Below are 27,755 nucleotides of genomic sequence, written 5' to 3' on the forward strand. Positions count from 1 at the left end.
AGAAGTAGGCTGAATCGCTGCAAGGGCTGAACAGCAGTATCGGGCAGGCTCGGGCAACGCGCGGCCCGTTCGGGTTATCGCTTCTCGGCCTTTTGGCTAAGATCAAGTGTAGTATCTGTTCTTATCAGTTTAATATCTGATACGTCCCCTATCTGGGGACCATATATTAAATGGATTTTTAGAACAGGGAGATGGAAATAGAGCTTGCTCTGTCCACTCCACGCATTGACCTGGTATTGCAGTATTTCCAGGACCGGTGCACCCTTTCCTTATGTGTTGACTAAAAGCAGATTCCAAAAGTGTTTTTTGTCTTTGCTATTGTTTCTGTCTTTCTGAAGGGATCTCCCCTTTTAATCCCATTATTTCAACACCTGTTGGACAATGCATGAGTGATAATGAGCTCATTGATTAAATGCAATTAATGAATAGATTGCCACCTCTTGTTGTGTGTCGTCTGTGTTTCTGTGTTTCCGGCATTTCACATTGGAACACCTCATTCACCTTCCTTGTCTTCTCTCCGCCCTCCCTTTTAGGTAAGTTAAAGAGCTGCACCTGAGCCAGCCACTGATTGATTGATTGATTGATTGATTGATTGATTGATTGATTGATTGATTGATGCAGCACAACAGTCAAATAGTGGAGTGGAGTAGGGGAACAGCAAACAGCCAATAAAGCAGCCCGCCCGCTCGCCTGCCCGCCACAATGGACCTACCTGTGTACACTAGATGGATGTGATGGAATGTACTGTCGTCCCTACATTTCAAGAAGAAGTAAGAATTGCAGTTGCAACAAAGCCTTGCTTGCCTACAAAGAGAGCAGCAATTTGGATTTGTTACTATGTTACCTAGAAGAATAACAAACTGTGCAAGGATGGAGGTTGTAGGAGCAAGGAGAAGTTGTCTGTAAAGTTGGTGGATGCCTATTTTCCATTTTGCAGTCCCTTGTCTCCCTCTTGTGGCCTCCTGGAGGCAACTAGCTGTGCAAAAAAAAGACAGCCTGGCGGCCGGCTGTTGCAGTGTTGCCCTCTCAGGCAACACTGAGTGACTGACTGAGCCTCACCGTCTTATATAAAGTTCAGACGGAACTTTGCACGTGTCATAGTGGAGCCCTCAGGATTCCAGAGCCAGCTTTCTGACATCATAATGGGGCCTCAGAGATAAAAGCCTGGGCCCAGGCAGTGTTGGTCAGTGCTGCTCAGCAGGCAGCACTGGACTGGACTGGATTACAGCTGATACAAGGTGTGAAGGAACAAGGGGTGGCTGTGGGCATGCACTTGCTGCCGCTGCCAGTGTTTATCTGCATGGCAGCAGGGCATTTGGGCGTTGCCAGGAAGGCGTTTTTATGTAGATTCCTCCTCTTTCAGCACTGCATTGTGGTGCAAGCAAAAGAAGCAAATCCTGTCTGGCTTCCTCTCCGGCCTTTATTCACCTCCCGTGTAGCTGTGAGTGTGTGAGCCTGCAGGGCCCCATGGAATTGCCTAGAAGTAGGCTGAATCGCTGCAAGGGCTGAACAGCAGTATCGGGCAGGCTCGGGCAACGCGCGGCCCGTTCGGGTTATCGCTTCTCGGCCTTTTGGCTAAGATCAAGTGTAGTATCTGTTCTTATCAGTTTAATATCTGATACGTCCCCTATCTGGGGACCATATATTAAATGGATTTTTAGAACAGGGAGATGGAAATAGAGCTTGCTCTGTCCACTCCACGCATTGACCTGGTATTGCAGTATTTCCAGGACCGGTGCACCCTTTCCTTATGTGTTGACTAAAAGCAGATTCCAAAAGTGTTTTTTGTCTTTGCTATTGTTTCTGTCTTTCTGAAGGGATCTCCCCTTTTAATCCCATTATTTCAACACCTGTTGGACAATGCATGAGTGATAATGAGCTCATTGATTAAATGCAATTAATGAATAGATTGCCACCTCTTGTTGTGTGTCGTCTGTGTTTCTGTGTTTCCGGCATTTCACATTGGAACACCTCATTCACCTTCCTTGTCTTCTCTCCGCCCTCCCTTTTAGGTAAGTTAAAGAGCTGCACCTGAGCCAGCCACTGATTGATTGATTGATTGATTGATTGATTGATTGATTGATTGATTGATGCAGCACAACAGTCAAATAGTGGAGTGGAGTAGGGGAACAGCAAACAGCCAATAAAGCAGCCCGCCCGCTCGCCTGCCCGCCACAATGGACCTACCTGTGTACACTAGATGGATGTGATGGAATGTACTGTCGTCCCTACATTTCAAGAAGAAGTAAGAATTGCAGTTGCAACAAAGCCTTGCTTGCCTACAAAGAGAGCAGCAATTTGGATTTGTTACTATGTTACCTAGAAGAATAACAAACTGTGCAAGGATGGAGGTTGTAGGAGCAAGGAGAAGTTGTCTGTAAAGTTGGTGGATGCCTATTTTCCATTTTGCAGTCCCTTGTCTCCCTCTTGTGGCCTCCTGGAGGCAACTAGCTGTGCAAAAAAAAGACAGCCTGGCGGCCGGCTGTTGCAGTGTTGCCCTCTCAGGCAACACTGAGTGACTGACTGAGCCTCACCGTCTTATATAAAGTTCAGACGGAACTTTGCACGTGTCATAGTGGAGCCCTCAGGATTCCAGAGCCAGCTTTCTGACATCATAATGGGGCCTCAGAGATAAAAGCCTGGGCCCAGGCAGTGTTGGTCAGTGCTGCTCAGCAGGCAGCACTGGACTGGACTGGATTACAGCTGATACAAGGTGTGAAGGAACAAGGGGTGGCTGTGGGCATGCACTTGCTGCCGCTGCCAGTGTTTATCTGCATGGCAGCAGGGCATTTGGGCGTTGCCAGGAAGGCGTTTTTATGTAGATTCCTCCTCTTTCAGCACTGCATTGTGGTGCAAGCAAAAGAAGCAAATCCTGTCTGGCTTCCTCTCCGGCCTTTATTCACCTCCCGTGTAGCTGTGAGTGTGTGAGCCTGCAGGGCCCCATGGAATTGCCTAGAAGTAGGCTGAATCGCTGCAAGGGCTGAACAGCAGTATCGGGCAGGCTCGGGCAACGCGCGGCCCGTTCGGGTTATCGCTTCTCGGCCTTTTGGCTAAGATCAAGTGTAGTATCTGTTCTTATCAGTTTAATATCTGATACGTCCCCTATCTGGGGACCATATATTAAATGGATTTTTAGAACAGGGAGATGGAAATAGAGCTTGCTCTGTCCACTCCACGCATTGACCTGGTATTGCAGTATTTCCAGGACCGGTGCACCCTTTCCTTATGTGTTGACTAAAAGCAGATTCCAAAAGTGTTTTTTGTCTTTGCTATTGTTTCTGTCTTTCTGAAGGGATCTCCCCTTTTAATCCCATTATTTCAACACCTGTTGGACAATGCATGAGTGATAATGAGCTCATTGATTAAATGCAATTAATGAATAGATTGCCACCTCTTGTTGTGTGTCGTCTGTGTTTCTGTGTTTCCGGCATTTCACATTGGAACACCTCATTCACCTTCCTTGTCTTCTCTCCGCCCTCCCTTTTAGGTAAGTTAAAGAGCTGCACCTGAGCCAGCCACTGATTGATTGATTGATTGATTGATTGATTGATTGATTGATTGATTGATTGATTGATGCAGCACAACAGTCAAATAGTGGAGTGGAGTAGGGGAACAGCAAACAGCCAATAAAGCAGCCCGCCCGCTCGCCTGCCCGCCACAATGGACCTACCTGTGTACACTAGATGGATGTGATGGAATGTACTGTCGTCCCTACATTTCAAGAAGAAGTAAGAATTGCAGTTGCAACAAAGCCTTGCTTGCCTACAAAGAGAGCAGCAATTTGGATTTGTTACTATGTTACCTAGAAGAATAACAAACTGTGCAAGGATGGAGGTTGTAGGAGCAAGGAGAAGTTGTCTGTAAAGTTGGTGGATGCCTATTTTCCATTTTGCAGTCCCTTGTCTCCCTCTTGTGGCCTCCTGGAGGCAACTAGCTGTGCAAAAAAAAGACAGCCTGGCGGCCGGCTGTTGCAGTGTTGCCCTCTCAGGCAACACTGAGTGACTGACTGAGCCTCACTGTCTTATATAAAGTTCAGACGGAACTTTGCACGTGTCATAGTGGAGCCCTCAGGATTCCAGAGCCAGCTTTCTGACATCATAATGGGGCCTCAGAGATAAAAGCCTGGGCCCAGGCAGTGTTGGTCAGTGCTGCTCAGCAGGCAGCACTGGACTGGACTGGATTACAGCTGATACAAGGTGTGAAGGAACAAGGGGTGGCTGTGGGCATGCACTTGCTGCCGCTGCCAGTGTTTATCTGCATGGCAGCAGGGCATTTGGGCGTTGCCAGGAAGGCATTTTTATGTAGATTCCTCCTCTTTCAGCACTGCATTGTGGTGCAAGCAAAAGAAGCAAATCCTGTCTGGCTTCCTCTCCGGCCTTTATTCACCTCCCGTGTAGCTGTGAGTGTGTGAGCCTGCAGGGCCCCATGGAATTGCCTAGAAGTAGGCTGAATCGCTGCAAGGGCTGAACAGCAGTATCGGGCAGGCTCGGGCAACGCGCGGCCCGTTCGGGTTATCGCTTCTCGGCCTTTTGGCTAAGATCAAGTGTAGTATCTGTTCTTATCAGTTTAATATCTGATACGTCCCCTATCTGGGGACCATATATTAAATGGATTTTTAGAACAGGGAGATGGAAATAGAGCTTGCTCTGTCCACTCCACGTATTGACCTGGTATTGCAGTATTTCCAGGACCGGTGCACCCTTTCCTTATGTGTTGACTAAAAGCAGATTCCAAAAGTGTTTTTTGTCTTTGCTATTGTTTCTGTCTTTCTGAAGGGATCTCCCTTTTTAATCCCATTATTTCAACACCTGTTGGACAATGCATGAGTGATAATGAGCTCATTGATTAAATGCAATTAATGAATAGATTGCCACCTCTTGTTGTGTGTCGTCTGTGTTTCTGTGTTTCCGGCATTTCACATTGGAACACCTCATTCACCTTCCTTGTCTTCTCTCCGCCCTCCCTTTTAGGTAAGTTAAAGAGCTGCACCTGAGCCAGCCACTGATTGATTGATTGATTGATTGATTGATTGATTGATTGATTGATTGATTGATTGATGCAGCACAACAGTCAAATAGTGGAGTGGAGTAGGGGAACAGCAAACAGCCAATAAAGCAGCCCGCCCGCTCGCCTGCCCGCCACAATGGACCTACCTGTGTACACTAGATGGATGTGATGGAATGTACTGTCGTCCCTACATTTCAAGAAGAAGTAAGAATTGCAGTTGCAACAAAGCCTTGCTTGCCTACAAAGAGAGCAGCAATTTGGATTTGTTACTATGTTACCTAGAAGAACTGTGCAAGGATGGAGGTTGTAGGAGCAAGGAGAAGTTGTCTGTAAAGTTGGTGGATGCCTATTTTCCATTTTGCAGTCCCTTGTCTCCCTCTTGTGGCCTCCTGGAGGCAACTAGCTGTGCAAAAAAAAGACAGCCTGGCGGCCGGCTGTTGCAGTGTTGCCCTCTCAGGCAACACTGAGTGACTGACTGAGCCTCACCGTCTTATATAAAGTTCAGACGGAACTTTGCACGTGTCATAGTGGAGCCCTCAGGATTCCAGAGCCAGCTTTCTGACATCATAATGGGGCCTCAGAGATAAAAGCCTGGGCCCAGGCAGTGTTGGTCAGTGCTGCTCAGCAGGCAGCACTGGACTGGACTGGATTACAGCTGATACAAGGTGTGAAGGAACAAGGGGTGGCTGTGGGCATGCACTTGCTGCCGCTGCCAGTGTTTATCTGCATGGCAGCAGGGCATTTGGGCGTTGCCAGGAAGGCGTTTTTATGTAGATTCCTCCTCTTTCAGCACTGCATTGTGGTGCAAGCAAAAGAAGCAAATCCTGTCTGGCTTCCTCTCCGGCCTTTATTCACCTCCCGTGTAGCTGTGAGTGTGTGAGCCTGCAGGGCCCCATGGAATTGCCTAGAAGTAGGCTGAATCGCTGCAAGGGCTGAACAGCAGTATCGGGCAGGCTCGGGCAACGCGCGGCCCGTTCGGGTTATCGCTTCTCGGCCTTTTGGCTAAGATCAAGTGTAGTATCTGTTCTTATCAGTTTAATATCTGATACGTCCCCTATCTGGGGACCATATATTAAATGGATTTTTAGAACAGGGAGATGGAAATAGAGCTTGCTCTGTCCACTCCACGCATTGACCTGGTATTGCAGTATTTCCAGGACCGGTGCACCCTTTCCTTATGTGTTGACTAAAAGCAGATTCCAAAAGTGTTTTTTGTCTTTGCTATTGTTTCTGTCTTTCTGAAGGGATCTCCCCTTTTAATCCCATTATTTCAACACCTGTTGGACAATGCATGAGTGATAATGAGCTCATTGATTAAATGCAATTAATGAATAGATTGCCACCTCTTGTTGTGTGTCGTCTGTGTTTCTGTGTTTCCGGCATTTCACATTGGAACACCTCATTCACCTTCCTTGTCTTCTCTCCGCCCTCCCTTTTAGGTAAGTTAAAGAGCTGCACCTGAGCCAGCCACTGATTGATTGATTGATTGATTGATTGATTGATTGATTGATTGATTGATGCAGCACAACAGTCAAATAGTGGAGTGGAGTAGGGGAACAGCAAACAGCCAATAAAGCAGCCCGCCCGCTCGCCTGCCCGCCACAATGGACCTACCTGTGTACACTAGATGGATGTGATGGAATGTACTGTCGTCCCTACATTTCAAGAAGAAGTAAGAATTGCAGTTGCAACAAAGCCTTGCTTGCCTACAAAGAGAGCAGCAATTTGGATTTGTTACTATGTTACCTAGAAGAATAACAAACTGTGCAAGGATGGAGGTTGTAGGAGCAAGGAGAAGTTGTCTGTAAAGTTGGTGGATGCCTATTTTCCATTTTGCAGTCCCTTGTCTCCCTCTTGTGGCCTCCTGGAGGCAACTAGCTGTGCAAAAAAAAGACAGCCTGGCGGCCGGCTGTTGCAGTGTTGCCCTCTCAGGCAACACTGAGTGACTGACTGAGCCTCACCGTCTTATATAAAGTTCAGACGGAACTTTGCACGTGTCATAGTGGAGCCCTCAGGATTCCAGAGCCAGCTTTCTGACATCATAATGGGGCCTCAGAGATAAAAGCCTGGGCCCAGGCAGTGTTGGTCAGTGCTGCTCAGCAGGCAGCACTGGACTGGACTGGATTACAGCTGATACAAGGTGTGAAGGAACAAGGGGTGGCTGTGGGCATGCACTTGCTGCCGCTGCCAGTGTTTATCTGCATGGCAGCAGGGCATTTGGGCGTTGCCAGGAAGGCGTTTTTATGTAGATTCCTCCTCTTTCAGCACTGCATTGTGGTGCAAGCAAAAGAAGCAAATCCTGTCTGGCTTCCTCTCCGGCCTTTATTCACCTCCCGTGTAGCTGTGAGTGTGTGAGCCTGCAGGGCCCCATGGAATTGCCTAGAAGTAGGCTGAATCGCTGCAAGGGCTGAACAGCAGTATCGGGCAGGCTCGGGCAACGCGCGGCCCGTTCGGGTTATCGCTTCTCGGCCTTTTGGCTAAGATCAAGTGTAGTATCTGTTCTTATCAGTTTAATATCTGATACGTCCCCTATCTGGGGACCATATATTAAATGGATTTTTAGAACAGGGAGATGGAAATAGAGCTTGCTCTGTCCACTCCACGCATTGACCTGGTATTGCAGTATTTCCAGGACCGGTGCACCCTTTCCTTATGTGTTGACTAAAAGCAGATTCCAAAAGTGTTTTTTGTCTTTGCTATTGTTTCTGTCTTTCTGAAGGGATCTCCCCTTTTAATCCCATTATTTCAACACCTGTTGGACAATGCATGAGTGATAATGAGCTCATTGATTAAATGCAATTAATGAATAGATTGCCACCTCTTGTTGTGTGTCGTCTGTGTTTCTGTGTTTCCGGCATTTCACATTGGAACACCTCATTCACCTTCCTTGTCTTCTCTCCGCCCTCCCTTTTAGGTAAGTTAAAGAGCTGCACCTGAGCCAGCCACTGATTGATTGATTGATTGATTGATTGATTGATTGATTGATTGATTGATTGATTGATTGATGCAGCACAACAGTCAAATAGTGGAGTGGAGTAAGGGGAACAGCAAACAGCCAATAAAGCAGCCCGCCCGCTCGCCTGCCCGCCACAATGGACCTACCTGTGTACACTAGATGGATGTGATGGAATGTACTGTCGTCCCTACATTTCAAGAAGAAGTAAGAATTGCAGTTGCAACAAAGCCTTGCTTGCCTACAAAGAGAGCAGCAATTTGGATTTGTTACTATGTTACCTAGAAGAATAACAAACTGTGCAAGGATGGAGGTTGTAGGAGCAAGGAGAAGTTGTCTGTAAAGTTGGTGGATGCCTATTTTCCATTTTGCAGTCCCTTGTCTCCCTCTTGTGGCCTCCTGGAGGCAACTAGCTGTGCAAAAAAAAGACAGCCTGGCGGCCGGCTGTTGCAGTGTTGCCCTCTCAGGCAACACTGAGTGACTGACTGAGCCTCACCGTCTTATATAAAGTTCAGACGGAACTTTGCACGTGTCATAGTGGAGCCCTCAGGATTCCAGAGCCAGCTTTCTGACATCATAATGGGGCCTCAGAGATAAAAGCCTGGGCCCAGGCAGTGTTGGTCAGTGCTGCTCAGCAGGCAGCACTGGACTGGACTGGATTACAGCTGATACAAGGTGTGAAGGAACAAGGGGTGGCTGTGGGCATGCACTTGCTGCCGCTGCCAGTGTTTATCTGCATGGCAGCAGGGCATTTGGGCGTTGCCAGGAAGGCGTTTTTATGTAGATTCCTCCTCTTTCAGCACTGCATTGTGGTGCAAGCAAAAGAAGCAAATCCTGTCTGGCTTCCTCTCCGGCCTTTATTCACCTCCCGTGTAGCTGTGAGTGTGTGAGCCTGCAGGGCCCCATGGAATTGCCTAGAAGTAGGCTGAATCGCTGCAAGGGCTGAACAGCAGTATCGGGCAGGCTCGGGCAACGCGCGGCCCGTTCGGGTTATCGCTTCTCGGCCTTTTGGCTAAGATCAAGTGTAGTATCTGTTCTTATCAGTTTAATATCTGATACGTCCCCTATCTGGGGACCATATATTAAATGGATTTTTAGAACAGGGAGATGGAAATAGAGCTTGCTCTGTCCACTCCACGCATTGACCTGGTATTGCAGTATTTCCAGGACCGGTGCACCCTTTCCTTATGTGTTGACTAAAAGCAGATTCCAAAAGTGTTTTTTGTCTTTGCTATTGTTTCTGTCTTTCTGAAGGGATCTCCCCTTTTAATCCCATTATTTCAACACCTGTTGGACAATGCATGAGTGATAATGAGCTCATTGATTAAATGCAATTAATGAATAGATTGCCACCTCTTGTTGTGTGTCGTCTGTGTTTCTGTGTTTCCGGCATTTCACATTGGAACACCTCATTCACCTTCCTTGTCTTCTCTCCGCCCTCCCTTTTAGGTAAGTTAAAGAGCTGCACCTGAGCCAGCCACTGATTGATTGATTGATTGATTGATTGATTGATTGATTGATTGATTGATTGATTGATGCAGCACAACAGTCAAATAGTGGAGTGGAGTAGGGGAACAGCAAACAGCCAATAAAGCAGCCCGCCCGCTCGCCTGCCCGCCACAATGGACCTACCTGTGTACACTAGATGGATGTGATGGAATGTACTGTCGTCCCTACATTTCAAGAAGAAGTAAGAATTGCAGTTGCAACAAAGCCTTGCTTGCCTACAAAGAGAGCAGCAATTTGGATTTGTTACTATGTTACCTAGAAGAATAACAAACTGTGCAAGGATGGAGGTTGTAGGAGCAAGGAGAAGTTGTCTGTAAAGTTGGTGGATGCCTATTTTCCATTTTGCAGTCCCTTGTCTCCCTCTTGTGGCCTCCTGGAGGCAACTAGCTGTGCAAAAAAAAGACAGCCTGGCGGCCGGCTGTTGCAGTGTTGCCCTCTCAGGCAACACTGAGTGACTGACTGAGCCTCACCGTCTTATATAAAGTTCAGACGGAACTTTGCACGTGTCATAGTGGAGCCCTCAGGATTCCAGAGCCAGCTTTCTGACATCATAATGGGGCCTCAGAGATAAAAGCCTGGGCCCAGGCAGTGTTGGTCAGTGCTGCTCAGCAGGCAGCACTGGACTGGACTGGATTACAGCTGATACAAGGTGTGAAGGAACAAGGGGTGGCTGTGGGCATGCACTTGCTGCCGCTGCCAGTGTTTATCTGCATGGCAGCAGGGCATTTGGGCGTTGCCAGGAAGGCGTTTTTATGTAGATTCCTCCTCTTTCAGCACTGCATTGTGGTGCAAGCAAAAGAAGCAAATCCTGTCTGGCTTCCTCTCCGGCCTTTATTCACCTCCCGTGTAGCTGTGAGTGTGTGAGCCTGCAGGGCCCCATGGAATTGCCTAGAAGTAGGCTGAATCGCTGCAAGGGCTGAACAGCAGTATCGGGCAGGCTCGGGCAACGCGCGGCCCGTTCGGGTTATCGCTTCTCGGCCTTTTGGCTAAGATCAAGTGTAGTATCTGTTCTTATCAGTTTAATATCTGATACGTCCCCTATCTGGGGACCATATATTAAATGGATTTTTAGAACAGGGAGATGGAAATAGAGCTTGCTCTGTCCACTCCACGCATTGACCTGGTATTGCAGTATTTCCAGGACCGGTGCACCCTTTCCTTATGTGTTGACTAAAAGCAGATTCCAAAAGTGTTTTTTGTCTTTGCTATTGTTTCTGTCTTTCTGAAGGGATCTCCCCTTTTAATCCCATTATTTCAACACCTGTTGGACAATGCATGAGTGATAATGAGCTCATTGATTAAATGCAATTAATGAATAGATTGCCACCTCTTGTTGTGTGTCGTCTGTGTTTCTGTGTTTCCGGCATTTCACATTGGAACACCTCATTCACCTTCCTTGTCTTCTCTCCGCCCTCCCTTTTAGGTAAGTTAAAGAGCTGCACCTGAGCCAGCCACTGATTGATTGATTGATTGATTGATTGATTGATTGATTGATTGATTGATTGATTGATTGATGCAGCACAACAGTCAAATAGTGGAGTGGAGTAGGGGAACAGCAAACAGCCAATAAAGCAGCCCGCCCGCTCGCCTGCCCGCCACAATGGACCTACCTGTGTACACTAGATGGATGTGATGGAATGTACTGTCGTCCCTACATTTCAAGAAGAAGTAAGAATTGCAGTTGCAACAAAGCCTTGCTTGCCTACAAAGAGAGCAGCAATTTGGATTTGTTACTATGTTACCTAGAAGAATAACAAACTGTGCAAGGATGGAGGTTGTAGGAGCAAGGAGAAGTTGTCTGTAAAGTTGGTGGATGCCTATTTTCCATTTTGCAGTCCCTTGTCTCCCTCTTGTGGCCTCCTGGAGGCAACTAGCTGTGCAAAAAAAAGACAGCCTGGCGGCCGGCTGTTGCAGTGTTGCCCTCTCAGGCAACACTGAGTGACTGACTGAGCCTCACCGTCTTATATAAAGTTCAGACGGAACTTTGCACGTGTCATAGTGGAGCCCTCAGGATTCCAGAGCCAGCTTTCTGACATCATAATGGGGCCTCAGAGATAAAAGCCTGGGCCCAGGCAGTGTTGGTCAGTGCTGCTCAGCAGGCAGCACTGGACTGGACTGGATTACAGCTGATACAAGGTGTGAAGGAACAAGGGGTGGCTGTGGGCATGCACTTGCTGCCGCTGCCAGTGTTTATCTGCATGGCAGCAGGGCATTTTGGCGTTGCCAGGAAGGCGTTTTTATGTAGATTCCTCCTCTTTCAGCACTGCATTGTGGTGCAAGCAAAAGAAGCAAATCCTGTCTGGCTTCCTCTCCGGCCTTTATTCACCTCCCGTGTAGCTGTGAGTGTGTGAGCCTGCAGGGCCCCATGGAATTGCCTAGAAGTAGGCTGAATCGCTGCAAGGGCTGAACAGCAGTATCGGGCAGGCTCGGGCAACGCGCGGCCCGTTCGGGTTATCGCTTCTCGGCCTTTTGGCTAAGATCAAGTGTAGTATCTGTTCTTATCAGTTTAATATCTGATACGTCCCCTATCTGGGGACCATATATTAAATGGATTTTTAGAACAGGGAGATGGAAATAGAGCTTGCTCTGTCCACTCCACGCATTGACCTGGTATTGCAGTATTTCCAGGACCGGTGCACCCTTTCCTTATGTGTTGACTAAAAGCAGATTCCAAAAGTGTTTTTTGTCTTTGCTATTGTTTCTGTCTTTCTGAAGGGATCTCCCCTTTTAATCCCATTATTTCAACACCTGTTGGACAATGCATGAGTGATAATGAGCTCATTGATTAAATGCAATTAATGAATAGATTGCCACCTCTTGTTGTGTGTCGTCTGTGTTTCTGTGTTTCCGGCATTTCACATTGGAACACCTCATTCACCTTCCTTGTCTTCTCTCCGCCCTCCCTTTTAGGTAAGTTAAAGAGCTGCACCTGAGCCAGCCACTGATTGATTGATTGATTGATTGATTGATTGATTGATTGATTGATTGATGCAGCACAACAGTCAAATAGTGGAGTGGAGTAGGGGAACAGCAAACAGCCAATAAAGCAGCCCGCCCGCTCGCCTGCCCGCCACAATGGACCTACCTGTGTACACTAGATGGATGTGATGGAATGTACTGTCGTCCCTACATTTCAAGAAGAAGTAAGAATTGCAGTTGCAACAAAGCCTTGCTTGCCTACAAAGAGAGCAGCAATTTGGATTTGTTACTATGTTACCTAGAAGAATAACAAACTGTGCAAGGATGGAGGTTGTAGGAGCAAGGAGAAGTTGTCTGTAAAGTTGGTGGATGCCTATTTTCCATTTTGCAGTCCCTTGTCTCCCTCTTGTGGCCTCCTGGAGGCAACTAGCTGTGCAAAAAAAAGACAGCCTGGCGGCCGGCTGTTGCAGTGTTGCCCTCTCAGGCAACACTGAGTGACTGACTGAGCCTCACCGTCTTATATAAAGTTCAGACGGAACTTTGCACGTGTCATAGTGGAGCCCTCAGGATTCCAGAGCCAGCTTTCTGACATCATAATGGGGCCTCAGAGATAAAAGCCTGGGCCCAGGCAGTGTTGGTCAGTGCTGCTCAGCAGGCAGCACTGGACTGGACTGGATTACAGCTGATACAAGGTGTGAAGGAACAAGGGGTGGCTGTGGGCATGCACTTGCTGCCGCTGCCAGTGTTTATCTGCATGGCAGCAGGGCATTTGGGCGTTGCCAGGAAGGCGTTTTTATGTAGATTCCTCCTCTTTCAGCACTGCATTGTGGTGCAAGCAAAAGAAGCAAATCCTGTCTGGCTTCCTCTCCGGCCTTTATTCACCTCCCGTGTAGCTGTGAGTGTGTGAGCCTGCAGGGCCCCATGGAATTGCCTAGAAGTAGGCTGAATCGCTGCAAGGGCTGAACAGCAGTATCGGGCAGGCTCGGGCAACGCGCGGCCCGTTCGGGTTATCGCTTCTCGGCCTTTTGGCTAAGATCAAGTGTAGTATCTGTTCTTATCAGTTTAATATCTGATACGTCCCCTATCTGGGGACCATATATTAAATGGATTTTTAGAACAGGGAGATGGAAATAGAGCTTGCTCTGTCCACTCCACGCATTGACCTGGTATTGCAGTATTTCCAGGACCGGTGCACCCTTTCCTTATGTGTTGACTAAAAGCAGATTCCAAAAGTGTTTTTTGTCTTTGCTATTGTTTCTGTCTTTCTGAAGGGATCTCCCCTTTTAATCCCATTATTTCAACACCTGTTGGACAATGCATGAGTGATAATGAGCTCATTGATTAAATGCAATTAATGAATAGATTGCCACCTCTTGTTGTGTGTCGTCTGTGTTTCTGTGTTTCCGGCATTTCACATTGGAACACCTCATTCACCTTCCTTGTCTTCTCTCCGCCCTCCCTTTTAGGTAAGTTAAAGAGCTGCACCTGATTGATTGATTGATTGATTGATTGATTGATTGATTGATTGATGCAGCACAACAGTCAAATAGTGGAGTGGAGTAGGGGAACAGCAAACAGCCAATAAAGCAGCCCGCCCGCTCGCCTGCCCGCCACAATGGACCTACCTGTGTACACTAGATGGATGTGATGGAATGTACTGTCGTCCCTACATTTCAAGAAGAAGTAAGAATTGCAGTTGCAACAAAGCCTTGCTTGCCTACAAAGAGAGCAGCAATTTGGATTTGTTACTATGTTACCTAGAAGAATAACAAACTGTGCAAGGATGGAGGTTGTAGGAGCAAGGAGAAGTTGTCTGTAAAGTTGGTGGATGCCTATTTTCCATTTTGCAGTCCCTTGTCTCCCTCTTGTGGCCTCCTGGAGGCAACTAGCTGTGCAAAAAAAAAGACAGCCTGGCGGCCGGCTGTTGCAGTGTTGCCCTCTCAGGCAACACTGAGTGACTGACTGAGCCTCACCGTCTTATATAAAGTTCAGACGGAACTTTGCACGTGTCATAGTGGAGCCCTCAGGATTCCAGAGCCAGCTTTCTGACATCATAATGGGGCCTCAGAGATAAAAGCCTGGGCCCAGGCAGTGTTGGTCAGTGCTGCTCAGCAGGCAGCACTGGACTGGACTGGATTACAGCTGATACAAGGTGTGAAGGAACAAGGGGTGGCTGTGGGCATGCACTTGCTGCCGCTGCCAGTGTTTATCTGCATGGCAGCAGGGCATTTGGGCGTTGCCAGGAAGGCATTTTTATGTAGATTCCTCCTCTTTCAGCACTGCATTGTGGTGCAAGCAAAAGAAGCAAATCCTGTCTGGCTTCCTCTCCGGCCTTTATTCACCTCCCGTGTAGCTGTGAGTGTGTGAGCCTGCAGGGCCCCATGGAATTGCCTAGAAGTAGGCTGAATCGCTGCAAGGGCTGAACAGCAGTATCGGGCAGGCTCGGGCAACGCGCGGCCCGTTCGGGTTATCGCTTCTCGGCCTTTTGGCTAAGATCAAGTGTAGTATCTGTTCTTATCAGTTTAATATCTGATACGTCCCCTATCTGGGGACCATATATTAAATGGATTTTTAGAACAGGGAGATGGAAATAGAGCTTGCTCTGTCCACTCCACGCATTGACCTGGTATTGCAGTATTTCCAGGACCGGTGCACCCTTTCCTTATGTGTTGACTAAAAGCAGATTCCAAAAGTGTTTTTTGTCTTTGCTATTGTTTCTGTCTTTCTGAAGGGATCTCCCCTTTTAATCCCATTATTTCAACACCTGTTGGACAATGCATGAGTGATAATGAGCTCATTGATTAAATGCAATTAATGAATAGATTGCCACCTCTTGTTGTGTGTCGTCTGTGTTTCTGTGTTTCCGGCATTTCACATTGGAACACCTCATTCACCTTCCTTGTCTTCTCTCCGCCCTCCCTTTTAGGTAAGTTAAAGAGCTGCACCTGAGCCAGCCACTGATTGATTGATTGATTGATTGATTGATTGATTGATTGATTGATTGATTGATTGATTGATTGATGCAGCACAACAGTCAAATAGTGGAGTGGAGTAGGGGAACAGCAAACAGCCAATAAAGCAGCCCGCCCGCTCGCCTGCCCGCCACAATGGACCTACCTGTGTACACTAGATGGATGTGATGGAATGTACTGTCGTCCCTACATTTCAAGAAGAAGTAAGAATTGCAGTTGCAACAAAGCCTTGCTTGCCTACAAAGAGAGCAGCAATTTGGATTTGTTACTATGTTACCTAGAAGAATAACAAACTGTGCAAGGATGGAGGTTGTAGGAGCAAGGAGAAGTTGTCTGTAAAGTTGGTGGATGCCTATTTTCCATTTTGCAGTCCCTTGTCTCCCTCTTGTGGCCTCCTGGAGGCAACTAGCTGTGCAAAAAAAAGACAGCCTGGCGGCCGGCTGTTGCAGTGTTGCCCTCTCAGGCAACACTGAGTGACTGACTGAGCCTCACCGTCTTATATAAAGTTCAGACGGAACTTTGCACGTGTCATAGTGGAGCCCTCAGGATTCCAGAGCCAGCTTTCTGACATCATAATGGGGCCTCAGAGATAAAAGCCTGGGCCCAGGCAGTGTTGGTCAGTGCTGCTCAGCAGGCAGCACTGGACTGGACTGGATTACAGCTGATACAAGGTGTGAAGGAACAAGGGGTGGCTGTGGGCATGCACTTGCTGCCGCTGCCAGTGTTTATCTGCATGGCAGCAGGGCATTTGGGCGTTGCCAGGAAGGCGTTTTTATGTAGATTCCTCCTCTTTCAGCACTGCATTGTGGTGCAAGCAAAAGAAGCAAATCCTGTCTGGCTTCCTCTCCGGCCTTTATTCACCTCCCGTGTAGCTGTGAGTGTGTGAGCCTGCAGGGCCCCATGGAATTGCCTAGAAGTAGGCTGAATCGCTGCAAGGGCTGAACAGCAGTATCGGGCAGGCTCGGGCAACGCGCGGCCCGTTCGGGTTATCGCTTCTCGGCCTTTTGGCTAAGATCAAGTGTAGTATCTGTTCTTATCAGTTTAATATCTGATACGTCCCCTATCTGGGGACCATATATTAAATGGATTTTTAGAACAGGGAGATGGAAATAGAGCTTGCTCTGTCCACTCCACGCATTGACCTGGTATTGCAGTATTTCCAGGACCGGTGCACCCTTTCCTTATGTGTTGACTAAAAGCAGATTCCAAAAGTGTTTTTTGTCTTTGCTATTGTTTCTGTCTTTCTGAAGGGATCTCCCCTTTTAATCCCATTATTTCAACACCTGTTGGACAATGCATGAGTGATAATGAGCTCATTGATTAAATGCAATTAATGAATAGATTGCCACCTCTTGTTGTGTGTCGTCTGTGTTTCTGTGTTTCCGGCATTTCACATTGGAACACCTCATTCACCTTCCTTGTCTTCTCTCCGCCCTCCCTTTTAGGTAAGTTAAAGAGCTGCACCTGAGCCAGCCACTGATTGATTGATTGATTGATTGATTGATTGATTAATTGATTGATTGATTGATTGATTGATTGATGCAGCACAACAGTCAAATAGTGGAGTGGAGTAGGGGAACAGCAAACAGCCAATAAAGCAGCCCGCCCGCTCGCCTGCCCGCCACAATGGACCTACCTGTGTACACTAGATGGATGTGATGGAATGTACTGTCGTCCCTACATTTCAAGAAGAAGTAAGAATTGCAGTTGCAACAAAGCCTTGCTTGCCTACAAAGAGAGCAGCAATTTGGATTTGTTACTATGTTACCTAGAAGAATAACAAACTGTGCAAGGATGGAGGTTGTAGGAGCAAGGAGAAGTTGTCTGTAAAGTTGGTGGATGCCTATTTTCCATTTTGCAGTCCCTTGTCTCCCTCTTGTGGCCTCCTGGAGGCAACTAGCTGTGCAAAAAAAAGACAGCCTGGCGGCCGGCTGTTGCAGTGTTGCCCTCTCAGGCAACACTGAGTGACTGACTGAGCCTCACCGTCTTATATAAAGTTCAGACGGAACTTTGCACGTGTCATAGTGGAGCCCTCAGGATTCCAGAGCCAGCTTTCTGACATCATAATGGGGCCTCAGAGATAAAAGCCTGGGCCCAGGCAGTGTTGGTCAGTGCTGCTCAGCAGGCAGCACTGGACTGGACTGGATTACAGCTGATACAAGGTGTGAAGGAACAAGGGGTGGCTGTGGGCATGCACTTGCTGCCGCTGCCAGTGTTTATCTGCATGGCAGCAGGGCATTTGGGCGTTGCCAGGAAGGCGTTTTTATGTAGATTACTCCTCTTTCAGCACTGCATTGTGGTGCAAGCAAAAGAAGCAAATCCTGTCTGGCTTCCTCTCCGGCCTTTATTCACCTCCCGTGTAGCTGTGAGTGTGTGAGCCTGCAGGGCCCCATGGAATTGCCTAGAAGTAGGCTGAATCGCTGCAAGGGCTGAACAGCAGTATCGGGCAGGCTCGGGCAACGCGCGGCCCGTTCGGGTTATCGCTTCTCGGCCTTTTGGCTAAGATCAAGTGTAGTATCTGTTCTTATCAGTTTAATATCTGATACGTCCCCTATCTGGGGACCATATATTAAATGGATTTTTAGAACAGGGAGATGGAAATAGAGCTTGCTCTGTCCACTCCACGCATTGACCTGGTATTGCAGTATTTCCAGGACCGGTGCACCCTTTCCTTATGTGTTGACTAAAAGCAGATTCCAAAAGTGTTTTTTGTCTTTGCTATTGTTTCTGTCTTTCTGAAGGGATCTCCCCTTTTAATCCCATTATTTCAACACCTGTTGGACAATGCATGAGTGATAATGAGCTCATTGATTAAATGCAATTAATGAATAGATTGCCACCTCTTGTTGTGTGTCGTCTGTGTTTCTGTGTTTCCGGCATTTCACATTGGAACACCTCATTCACCTTCCTTGTCTTCTCTCCGCCCTCCCTTTTAGGTAAGTTAAAGAGCTGCACCTGAGCCAGCCACTGATTGATTGATTGATTGATTGATTGATTGATTGATTGATTGATTGATTGATTGATGCAGCACAACAGTCAAATAGTGGAGTGGAGTAGGGGAACAGCAAACAGCCAATAAAGCAGCCCGCCCGCTCGCCTGCCCGCCACAATGGACCTACCTGTGTACACTAGATGGATGTGATGGAATGTACTGTCGTCCCTACATTTCAAGAAGAAGTAAGAATTGCAGTTGCAACAAAGCCTTGCTTGCCTACAAAGAGAGCAGCAATTTGGATTTGTTACTATGTTACCTAGAAGAATAACAAACTGTGCAAGGATGGAGGTTGTAGGAGCAAGGAGAAGTTGTCTGTAAAGTTGGTGGATGCCTATTTTCCATTTTGCAGTCCCTTGTCTCCCTCTTGTGGCCTCCTGGAGGCAACTAGCTGTGCAAAAAAAAGACAGCCTGGCGGCCGGCTGTTGCAGTGTTGCCCTCTCAGGCAACACTGAGTGACTGACTGAGCCTCACCGTCTTATATAAAGTTCAGACGGAACTTTGCACGTGTCATAGTGGAGCCCTCAGGATTCCAGAGCCAGCTTTCTGACATCATAATGGGGCCTCAGAGATAAAAGCCTGGGCCCAGGCAGTGTTGGTCAGTGCTGCTCAGCAGGCAGCACTGGACTGGACTGGATTACAGCTGATACAAGGTGTGAAGGAACAAGGGGTGGCTGTGGGCATGCACTTGCTGCCGCTGCCAGTGTTTATCTGCATGGCAGCAGGGCATTTGGGCGTTGCCAGGAAGGCGTTTTTATGTAGATTCCTCCTCTTTCAGCACTGCATTGTGGTGCAAGCAAAAGAAGCAAATCCTGTCTGGCTTCCTCTCCGGCCTTTATTCACCTCCCGTGTAGCTGTGAGTGTGTGAGCCTGCAGGGCCCCATGGAATTGCCTAGAAGTAGGCTGAATCGCTGCAAGGGCTGAACAGCAGTATCGGGCAGGCTCGGGCAACGCGCGGCCCGTTCGGGTTATCGCTTCTCGGCCTTTTGGCTAAGATCAAGTGTAGTATCTGTTCTTATCAGTTTAATATCTGATACGTCCCCTATCTGGGGACCATATATTAAATGGATTTTTAGAACAGGGAGATGGAAATAGAGCTTGCTCTGTCCACTCCACGCATTGACCTGGTATTGCAGTATTTCCAGGACCGGTGCACCCTTTCCTTATGTGTTGACTAAAAGCAGATTCCAAAAGTGTTTTTTGTCTTTGCTATTGTTTCTGTCTTTCTGAAGGGATCTCCCCTTTTAATCCCATTATTTCAACACCTGTTGGACAATGCATGAGTGATAATGAGCTCATTGATTAAATGCAATTAATGAATAGATTGCCACCTCTTGTTGTGTGTCGTCTGTGTTTCTGTGTTTCCGGCATTTCACATTGGAACACCTCATTCACCTTCCTTGTCTTCTCTCCGCCCTCCCTTTTAGGTAAGTTAAAGAGCTGCACCTGAGCCAGCCACTGATTGATTGATTGATTGATTGATTGATTGATTGATTGATTGATTGATTGATTGATTGATGCAGCACAACAGTCAAATAGTGGAGTGGAGTAGGGGAACAGCAAACAGCCAATAAAGCAGCCCGCCCGCTCGCCTGCCCGCCACAATGGACCTACCTGTGTACACTAGATGGATGTGATGGAATGTACTGTCGTCCCTACATTTCAAGAAGAAGTAAGAATTGCAGTTGCAACAAAGCCTTGCTTGCCTACAAAGAGAGCAGCAATTTGGATTTGTTACTATGTTACCTAGAAGAATAACAAACTGTGCAAGGATGGAGGTTGTAGGAGCAAGGAGAAGTTGTCTGTAAAGTTGGTGGATGCCTATTTTCCATTTTGCAGTCCCTTGTCTCCCTCTTGTGGCCTCCTGGAGGCAACTAGCTGTGCAAAAAAAAGACAGCCTGGCGGCCGGCTGTTGCAGTGTTGCCCTCTCAGGCAACACTGAGTGACTGACTGAGCCTCACCGTCTTATATAAAGTTCAGACGGAACTTTGCACGTGTCATAGTGGAGCCCTCAGGATTCCAGAGCCAGCTTTCTGACATCATAATGGGGCCTCAGAGATAAAAGCCTGGGCCCAGGCAGTGTTGGTCAGTGCTGCTCAGCAGGCAGCACTGGACTGGACTGGATTACAGCTGATACAAGGTGTGAAGGAACAAGGGGTGGCTGTGGGCATGCACTTGCTGCCGCTGCCAGTGTTTATCTGCATGGCAGCAGGGCATTTGGGCGTTGCCAGGAAGGCGTTTTTATGTAGATTCCTCCTCTTTCAGCACTGCATTGTGGTGCAAGCAAAAGAAGCAAATCCTGTCTGGCTTCCTCTCCGGCCTTTATTCACCTCCCGTGTAGCTGTGAGTGTGTGAGCCTGCAGGGCCCCATGGAATTGCCTAGAAGTAGGCTGAATCGCTGCAAGGGCTGAACAGCAGTATCGGGCAGGCTCGGGCAACGCGCGGCCCGTTCGGGTTATCGCTTCTCGGCCTTTTGGCTAAGATCAAGTGTAGTATCTGTTCTTATCAGTTTAATATCTGATACGTCCCCTATCTGGAGACCATATATTAAATGGATTTTTAGAACAGGGAGATGGAAATAGAGCTTGCTCTGTCCACTCCACGCATTGACCTGGTATTGCAGTATTTCCAGGACCGGTGCACCCTTTCCTTATGTGTTGACTAAAAGCAGATTCCAAAAGTGTTTTTTGTCTTTGCTATTGTTTCTGTCTTTCTGAAGGGATCTCCCCTTTTAATCCCATTATTTCAACACCTGTTGGACAATGCATGAGTGATAATGAGCTCATTGATTAAATGCAATTAATGAATAGATTGCCACCTCTTGTTGTGTGTCGTCTGTGTTTCTGTGTTTCCGGCATTTCACATTGGAACACCTCATTCACCTTCCTTGTCTTCTCTCCGCCCTCCCTTTTAGGTAAGTTAAAGAGCTGCACCTGAGCCAGCCACTGATTGATTGATTGATTGATTGATTGATTGATTAATTGATTGATTGATTGATTGATTGATTGATTGATTGATTGATTGATTGATGCAGCACAACAGTCAAATAGTGGAGTGGAGTAGGGGAACAGCAAACAGCCAATAAAGCAGCCCGCCCGCTCGCCTGCCCGCCACAATGGACCTACCTGTGTACACTAGATGGATGTGATGGAATGTACTGTCGTCCCTACATTTCAAGAAGAAGTAAGAATTGCAGTTGCAACAAAGCCTTGCTTGCCTACAAAGAGAGCAGCAATTTGGATTTGTTACTATGTTACCTAGAAGAATAACAAACTGTGCAAGGATGGAGGTTGTAGGAGCAAGGAGAAGTTGTCTGTAAAGTTGGTGGATGCCTATTTTCCATTTTGCAGTCCCTTGTCTCCCTCTTGTGGCCTCCTGGAGGCAACTAGCTGTGCAAAAAAAAGACAGCCTGGCGGCCGGCTGTTGCAGTGTTGCCCTCTCAGGCAACACTGAGTGACTGACTGAGCCTCACCGTCTTATATAAAGTTCAGACGGAACTTTGCACGTGTCATAGTGGAGCCCTCAGGATTCCAGAGCCAGCTTTCTGACATCATAATGGGGCCTCAGAGATAAAAGCCTGGGCCCAGGCAGTGTTGGTCAGTGCTGCTCAGCAGGCAGCACTGGACTGGACTGGATTACAGCTGATACAAGGTGTGAAGGAACAAGGGGTGGCTGTGGGCATGCACTTGCTGCCGCTGCCAGTGTTTATCTGCATGGCAGCAGGGCATTTGGGCGTTGCCAGGAAGGCGTTTTTATGTAGATTACTCCTCTTTCAGCACTGCATTGTGGTGCAAGCAAAAGAAGCAAATCCTGTCTGGCTTCCTCTCCGGCCTTTATTCACCTCCCGTGTAGCTGTGAGTGTGTGAGCCTGCAGGGCCCCATGGAATTGCCTAGAAGTAGGCTGAATCGCTGCAAGGGCTGAACAGCAGTATCGGGCAGGCTCGGGCAACGCGCGGCCCGTTCGGGTTATCGCTTCTCGGCCTTTTGGCTAAGATCAAGTGTAGTATCTGTTCTTATCAGTTTAATATCTGATACGTCCCCTATCTGGGGACCATATATTAAATGGATTTTTAGAACAGGGAGATGGAAATAGAGCTTGCTCTGTCCACTCCACGCATTGACCTGGTATTGCAGTATTTCCAGGACCGGTGCACCCTTTCCTTATGTGTTGACTAAAAGCAGATTCCAAAAGTGTTTTTTGTCTTTGCTATTGTTTCTGTCTTTCTGAAGGGATCTCCCCTTTTAATCCCATTATTTCAACACCTGTTGGACAATGCATGAGTGATAATGAGCTCATTGATTAAATGCAATTAATGAATAGATTGCCACCTCTTGTTGTGTGTCGTCTGTGTTTCTGTGTTTCCGGCATTTCACATTGGAACACCTCATTCACCTTCCTTGTCTTCTCTCCGCCCTCCCTTTTAGGTAAGTTAAAGAGCTGCACCTGAGCCAGCCACTGATTGATTGATTGATTGATTGATTGATTGATTGATTGATTGATTGATTGATTGATGCAGCACAACAGTCAAATAGTGGAGTGGAGTAGGGGAACAGCAAACAGCCAATAAAGCAGCCCGCCCGCTCGCCTGCCCGCCACAATGGACCTACCTGTGTACACTAGATGGATGTGATGGAATGTACTGTCGTCCCTACATTTCAAGAAGAAGTAAGAATTGCAGTTGCAACAAAGCCTTGCTTGCCTACAAAGAGAGCAGCAATTTGGATTTGTTACTATGTTACCTAGAAGAATAACAAACTGTGCAAGGATGGAGGTTGTAGGAGCAAGGAGAAGTTGTCTGTAAAGTTGGTGGATGCCTATTTTCCATTTTGCAGTCCCTTGTCTCCCTCTTGTGGCCTCCTGGAGGCAACTAGCTGTGCAAAAAAAAGACAGCCTGGCGGCCGGCTGTTGCAGTGTTGCCCTCTCAGGCAACACTGAGTGACTGACTGAGCCTCACCGTCTTATATAAAGTTCAGACGGAACTTTGCACGTGTCATAGTGGAGCCCTCAGGATTCCAGAGCCAGCTTTCTGACATCATAATGGGGCCTCAGAGATAAAAGCCTGGGCCCAGGCAGTGTTGGTCAGTGCTGCTCAGCAGGCAGCACTGGACTGGACTGGATTACAGCTGATACAAGGTGTGAAGGAACAAGGGGTGGCTGTGGGCATGCACTTGCTGCCGCTGCCAGTGTTTATCTGCATGGCAGCAGGGCATTTGGGCGTTGCCAGGAAGGCGTTTTTATGTAGATTCCTCCTCTTTCAGCACTGCATTGTGGTGCAAGCAAAAGAAGCAAATCCTGTCTGGCTTCCTCTCCGGCCTTTATTCACCTCCCGTGTAGCTGTGAGTGTGTGAGCCTGCAGGGCCCCATGGAATTGCCTAGAAGTAGGCTGAATCGCTGCAAGGGCTGAACAGCAGTATCGGGCAGGCTCGGGCAACGCGCGGCCCGTTCGGGTTATCGCTTCTCGGCCTTTTGGCTAAGATCAAGTGTAGTATCTATCTGTTCTTATCAGTTTAATATCTGATACGTCCCCTATCTGGGGACCATATATTAAATGGATTTTTAGAACAGGGAGATGGAAATAGAGCTTGCTCTGTCCACTCCACACATTGACCTGGTATTGCAGTATTTCCAGGACCGGTGCACCCTTTCCTTATGTGTTGACTAAAAGCAGATTCCAAAAGTGTTTTTTGTCTTTGCTATTGTTTCTGTCTTTCTGAAGGGATCTCCCCTTTTAATCCCATTATTTCAACACCTGTTGGACAATGCATGAGTGATAATGAGCTCATTGATTAAATGCAATTAATGAATAGATTGCCACCTCTTGTTGTGTGTCGTCTGTGTTTCTGTGTTTCCGGCATTTCACATTGGAACACCTCATTCACCTTCCTTGTCTTCTCTCCGCCCTCCCTTTTAGGTAAGTTAAAGAGCTGCACCTGAGCCAGCCACTGATTGATTGATTGATTGATTGATTGATTGATTGATTGATGCAGCACAACAGTCAAATAGTGGAGTGGAGTAGGGGAACAGCAAACAGCCAATAAAGCAGCCCGCCCGCTCGCCTGCCCGCCACAATGGACCTACCTGTGTACACTAGATGGATGTGATGGAATGTACTGTCGTCCCTACATTTCAAGAAGAAGTAAGAATTGCAGTTGCAACAAAGCCTTGCTTGCCTACAAAGAGAGCAGCAATTTGGATTTGTTACTATGTTACCTAGAAGAATAACAAACTGTGCAAGGATGGAGGTTGTAGGAGCAAGGAGAAGTTGTCTGTAAAGTTGGTGGATGCCTATTTTCCATTTTGCAGTCCCTTGTCTCCCTCTTGTGGCCTCCTGGAGGCAACTAGCTGTGCAAAAAAAAGACAGCCTGGCGGCCGGCTGTTGCAGTGTTGCCCTCTCAGGCAACACTGAGTGACTGACTGAGCCTCACCGTCTTATATAAAGTTCAGACGGAACTTTGCACGTGTCATAGTGGAGCCCTCAGGATTCCAGAGCCAGCTTTCTGACATCATAATGGGGCCTCAGAGATAAAAGCCTGGGCCCAGGCAGTGTTGGTCAGTGCTGCTCAGCAGGCAGCACTGGACTGGACTGGATTACAGCTGATACAAGGTGTGAAGGAACAAGGGGTGGCTGTGGGCATGCACTTGCTGCCGCTGCCAGTGTTTATCTGCATGGCAGCAGGGCATTTGGGCGTTGCCAGGAAGGCGTTTTTATGTAGATTCCTCCTCTTTCAGCACTGCATTGTGGTGCAAGCAAAAGAAGCAAATCCTGTCTGGCTTCCTCTCCGGCCTTTATTCACCTCCCGTGTAGCTGTGAGTGTGTGAGCCTGCAGGGCCCCATGGAATTGCCTAGAAGTAGGCTGAATCGCTGCAAGGGCTGAACAGCAGTATCGGGCAGGCTCGGGCAACGCGCGGCCCGTTCGGGTTATCGCTTCTCGGCCTTTTGGCTAAGATCAAGTGTAGTATCTGTTCTTATCAGTTTAATATCTGATACGTCCCCTATCTGGAGACCATATATTAAATGGATTTTTAGAACAGGGAGATGGAAATAGAGCTTGCTCTGTCCACTCCACGCATTGACCTGGTATTGCAGTATTTCCAGGACCGGTGCACCCTTTCCTTATGTGTTGACTAAAAGCAGATTCCAAAAGTGTTTTTTGTCTTTGCTATTGTTTCTGTCTTTCTGAAGGGATCTCCCCTTTTAATCCCATTATTTCAACACCTGTTGGACAATGCATGAGTGATAATGAGCTCATTGATTAAATGCAATTAATGAATAGATTGCCACCTCTTGTTGTGTGTCGTCTGTGTTTCTGTGTTTCCGGCATTTCACATTGGAACACCTCATTCACCTTCCTTGTCTTCTCTCCGCCCTCCCTTTTAGGTAAGTTAAAGAGCTGCACCTGAGCCAGCCACTGATTGATTGATTGATTGATTGATTGATTGATTGATTGATTGATTGATTGATTGATGCAGCACAACAGTCAAATAGTGGAGTGGAGTAGGGGAACAGCAAACAGCCAATAAAGCAGCCCGCCCGCTCGCCTGCCCGCCACAATGGACCTACCTGTGTACACTAGATGGATGTGATGGAATGTACTGTCGTCCCTACATTTCAAGAAGAAGTAAGAATTGCAGTTGCAACAAAGCCTTGCTTGCCTACAAAGAGAGCAGCAATTTGGATTTGTTACTATGTTACCTAGAAGAATAACAAACTGTGCAAGGATGGAGGTTGTAGGAGCAAGGAGAAGTTGTCTGTAAAGTTGGTGGATGCCTATTTTCCATTTTGCAGTCCCTTGTCTCCCTCTTGTGGCCTCCTGGAGGCAACTAGCTGTGCAAAAAAAAGACAGCCTGGCGGCCGGCTGTTGCAGTGTTGCCCTCTCAGGCAACACTGAGTGACTGACTGAGCCTCACCGTCTTATATAAAGTTCAGACGGAACTTTGCACGTGTCATAGTGGAGCCCTCAGGATTCCAGAGCCAGCTTTCTGACATCATAATGGGGCCTCAGAGATAAAAGCCTGGGCCCAGGCAGTGTTGGTCAGTGCTGCTCAGCAGGCAGCACTGGACTGGACTGGATTACAGCTGATACAAGGTGTGAAGGAACAAGGGGTGGCTGTGGGCATGCACTTGCTGCCGCTGCCAGTGTTTATCTGCATGGCAGCAGGGCATTTGGGCGTTGCCAGGAAGGCGTTTTTATGTAGATTCCTCCTCTTTCAGCACTGCATTGTGGTGCAAGCAAAAGAAGCAAATCCTGTCTGGCTTCCTCTCCGGCCTTTATTCACCTCCCGTGTAGCTGTGAGTGTGTGAGCCTGCAGGGCCCCATGGAATTGCCTAGAAGTAGGCTGAATCGCTGCAAGGGCTGAACAGCAGTATCGGGCAGGCTCGGGCAACGCGCGGCCCGTTCGGGTTATCGCTTCTCGGCCTTTTGGCTAAGATCAAGTGTAGTATCTGTTCTTATCAGTTTAATATCTGATACGTCCCCTATCTGGGGACCATATATTAAATGGATTTTTAGAACAGGGAGATGGAAATAGAGCTTGCTCTGTCCACTCCACGCATTGACCTGGTATTGCAGTATTTCCAGGACCGGTGCACCCTTTCCTTATGTGTTGACTAAAAGCAGATTCCAAAAGTGTTTTTTGTCTTTGCTATTGTTTCTGTCTTTCTGAAGGGATCTCCCCTTTTAATCCCATTATTTCAACACCTGTTGGACAATGCATGAGTGATAATGAGCTCATTGATTAAATGCAATTAATGAATAGATTGCCACCTCTTGTTGTGTGTCGTCTGTGTTTCTGTGTTTCCGGCATTTCACATTGGAACACCTCATTCACCTTCCTTGTCTTCTCTCCGCCCTCCCTTTTAGGTAAGTTAAAGAGCTGCACCTGAGCCAGCCACTGATTGATTGATTGATTGATTGATTGATTGATTGATTGATTGATTGATTGATGCAGCACAACAGTCAAATAGTGGAGTGGAGTAGGGGAACAGCAAACAGCCAATAAAGCAGCCCGCCCGCTCGCCTGCCCGCCACAATGGACCTACCTGTGTACACTAGATGGATGTGATGGAATGTACTGTCGTCCCTACATTTCAAGAAGAAGTAAGAATTGCAGTTGCAACAAAGCCTTGCTTGCCTACAAAGAGAGCAGCAATTTGGATTTGTTACTATGTTACCTAGAAGAATAACAAACTGTGCAAGGATGGAGGTTGTAGGAGCAAGGAGAAGTTGTCTGTAAAGTTGGTGGATGCCTATTTTCCATTTTGCAGTCCCTTGTCTCCCTCTTGTGGCCTCCTGGAGGCAACTAGCTGTGCAAAAAAAAGACAGCCTGGCGGCCGGCTGTTGCAGTGTTGCCCTCTCAGGCAACACTGAGTGACTGACTGAGCCTCACCGTCTTATATAAAGT

The 27,755-nt window shown here is 47.6% G+C and overlaps 19 non-coding genes across 19 annotated transcripts; all 19 read left to right on the forward strand.

Annotated features, from left to right (window-relative positions):
* Positions 1 to 76: 76 nt before the first annotated feature.
* On the forward strand, positions 77 to 267 carry LOC142728598 (U2 spliceosomal RNA). Its single transcript, XR_012877710.1, has one exon. It is a non-coding gene; the product is annotated as a U2 spliceosomal RNA (small nuclear RNA).
* A 1,288-nt stretch (positions 268 to 1,555) lies between these two features.
* On the forward strand, positions 1,556 to 1,746 carry LOC142728599 (U2 spliceosomal RNA). The gene has a single exon (XR_012877711.1). It is a non-coding gene; the product is annotated as a U2 spliceosomal RNA (small nuclear RNA).
* A 1,284-nt stretch (positions 1,747 to 3,030) lies between these two features.
* LOC142728601 (U2 spliceosomal RNA) lies at positions 3,031 to 3,221 on the forward strand. Its single transcript, XR_012877712.1, has one exon. It is a non-coding gene; the product is annotated as a U2 spliceosomal RNA (small nuclear RNA).
* Positions 3,222 to 4,513: 1,292 nt separating this feature from the next.
* LOC142728572 (U2 spliceosomal RNA) lies at positions 4,514 to 4,704 on the forward strand. Its single transcript, XR_012877686.1, has one exon. It is a non-coding gene; the product is annotated as a U2 spliceosomal RNA (small nuclear RNA).
* Positions 4,705 to 5,989: 1,285 nt separating this feature from the next.
* LOC142728602 (U2 spliceosomal RNA) lies at positions 5,990 to 6,180 on the forward strand. Its single transcript, XR_012877713.1, has one exon. It is a non-coding gene; the product is annotated as a U2 spliceosomal RNA (small nuclear RNA).
* Positions 6,181 to 7,464: 1,284 nt separating this feature from the next.
* On the forward strand, positions 7,465 to 7,655 carry LOC142728603 (U2 spliceosomal RNA). Its single transcript, XR_012877714.1, has one exon. It is a non-coding gene; the product is annotated as a U2 spliceosomal RNA (small nuclear RNA).
* Positions 7,656 to 8,952: 1,297 nt separating this feature from the next.
* Positions 8,953 to 9,143, forward strand: LOC142728604 (U2 spliceosomal RNA). The gene has a single exon (XR_012877715.1). It is a non-coding gene; the product is annotated as a U2 spliceosomal RNA (small nuclear RNA).
* Positions 9,144 to 10,435: 1,292 nt separating this feature from the next.
* On the forward strand, positions 10,436 to 10,626 carry LOC142728605 (U2 spliceosomal RNA). Its single transcript, XR_012877716.1, has one exon. It is a non-coding gene; the product is annotated as a U2 spliceosomal RNA (small nuclear RNA).
* Positions 10,627 to 11,922: 1,296 nt separating this feature from the next.
* LOC142728607 (U2 spliceosomal RNA) lies at positions 11,923 to 12,113 on the forward strand. The gene has a single exon (XR_012877718.1). It is a non-coding gene; the product is annotated as a U2 spliceosomal RNA (small nuclear RNA).
* A 1,284-nt stretch (positions 12,114 to 13,397) lies between these two features.
* LOC142728608 (U2 spliceosomal RNA) lies at positions 13,398 to 13,588 on the forward strand. The gene has a single exon (XR_012877719.1). It is a non-coding gene; the product is annotated as a U2 spliceosomal RNA (small nuclear RNA).
* A 1,269-nt stretch (positions 13,589 to 14,857) lies between these two features.
* Positions 14,858 to 15,048, forward strand: LOC142728609 (U2 spliceosomal RNA). Its single transcript, XR_012877720.1, has one exon. It is a non-coding gene; the product is annotated as a U2 spliceosomal RNA (small nuclear RNA).
* Positions 15,049 to 16,348: 1,300 nt separating this feature from the next.
* LOC142728610 (U2 spliceosomal RNA) lies at positions 16,349 to 16,539 on the forward strand. Its single transcript, XR_012877721.1, has one exon. It is a non-coding gene; the product is annotated as a U2 spliceosomal RNA (small nuclear RNA).
* A 1,300-nt stretch (positions 16,540 to 17,839) lies between these two features.
* LOC142728612 (U2 spliceosomal RNA) lies at positions 17,840 to 18,030 on the forward strand. Its single transcript, XR_012877722.1, has one exon. It is a non-coding gene; the product is annotated as a U2 spliceosomal RNA (small nuclear RNA).
* Positions 18,031 to 19,322: 1,292 nt separating this feature from the next.
* Positions 19,323 to 19,513, forward strand: LOC142728613 (U2 spliceosomal RNA). The gene has a single exon (XR_012877723.1). It is a non-coding gene; the product is annotated as a U2 spliceosomal RNA (small nuclear RNA).
* A 1,296-nt stretch (positions 19,514 to 20,809) lies between these two features.
* Positions 20,810 to 21,000, forward strand: LOC142728573 (U2 spliceosomal RNA). Its single transcript, XR_012877687.1, has one exon. It is a non-coding gene; the product is annotated as a U2 spliceosomal RNA (small nuclear RNA).
* A 1,320-nt stretch (positions 21,001 to 22,320) lies between these two features.
* Positions 22,321 to 22,511, forward strand: LOC142728614 (U2 spliceosomal RNA). The gene has a single exon (XR_012877724.1). It is a non-coding gene; the product is annotated as a U2 spliceosomal RNA (small nuclear RNA).
* A 1,292-nt stretch (positions 22,512 to 23,803) lies between these two features.
* On the forward strand, positions 23,804 to 23,998 carry LOC142728576 (U2 spliceosomal RNA). The gene has a single exon (XR_012877690.1). It is a non-coding gene; the product is annotated as a U2 spliceosomal RNA (small nuclear RNA).
* A 1,276-nt stretch (positions 23,999 to 25,274) lies between these two features.
* Positions 25,275 to 25,465, forward strand: LOC142728574 (U2 spliceosomal RNA). The gene has a single exon (XR_012877688.1). It is a non-coding gene; the product is annotated as a U2 spliceosomal RNA (small nuclear RNA).
* A 1,292-nt stretch (positions 25,466 to 26,757) lies between these two features.
* Positions 26,758 to 26,948, forward strand: LOC142728615 (U2 spliceosomal RNA). The gene has a single exon (XR_012877725.1). It is a non-coding gene; the product is annotated as a U2 spliceosomal RNA (small nuclear RNA).
* The last annotated feature ends 807 nt before the right edge of the window (positions 26,949 to 27,755 follow it).

Source organism: Rhinoderma darwinii, unplaced genomic scaffold (genome assembly GCF_050947455.1).
Source record: "Rhinoderma darwinii isolate aRhiDar2 unplaced genomic scaffold, aRhiDar2.hap1 Scaffold_680, whole genome shotgun sequence".
Lineage (NCBI taxonomy): Eukaryota > Metazoa > Chordata > Amphibia > Anura > Rhinodermatidae > Rhinoderma > Rhinoderma darwinii.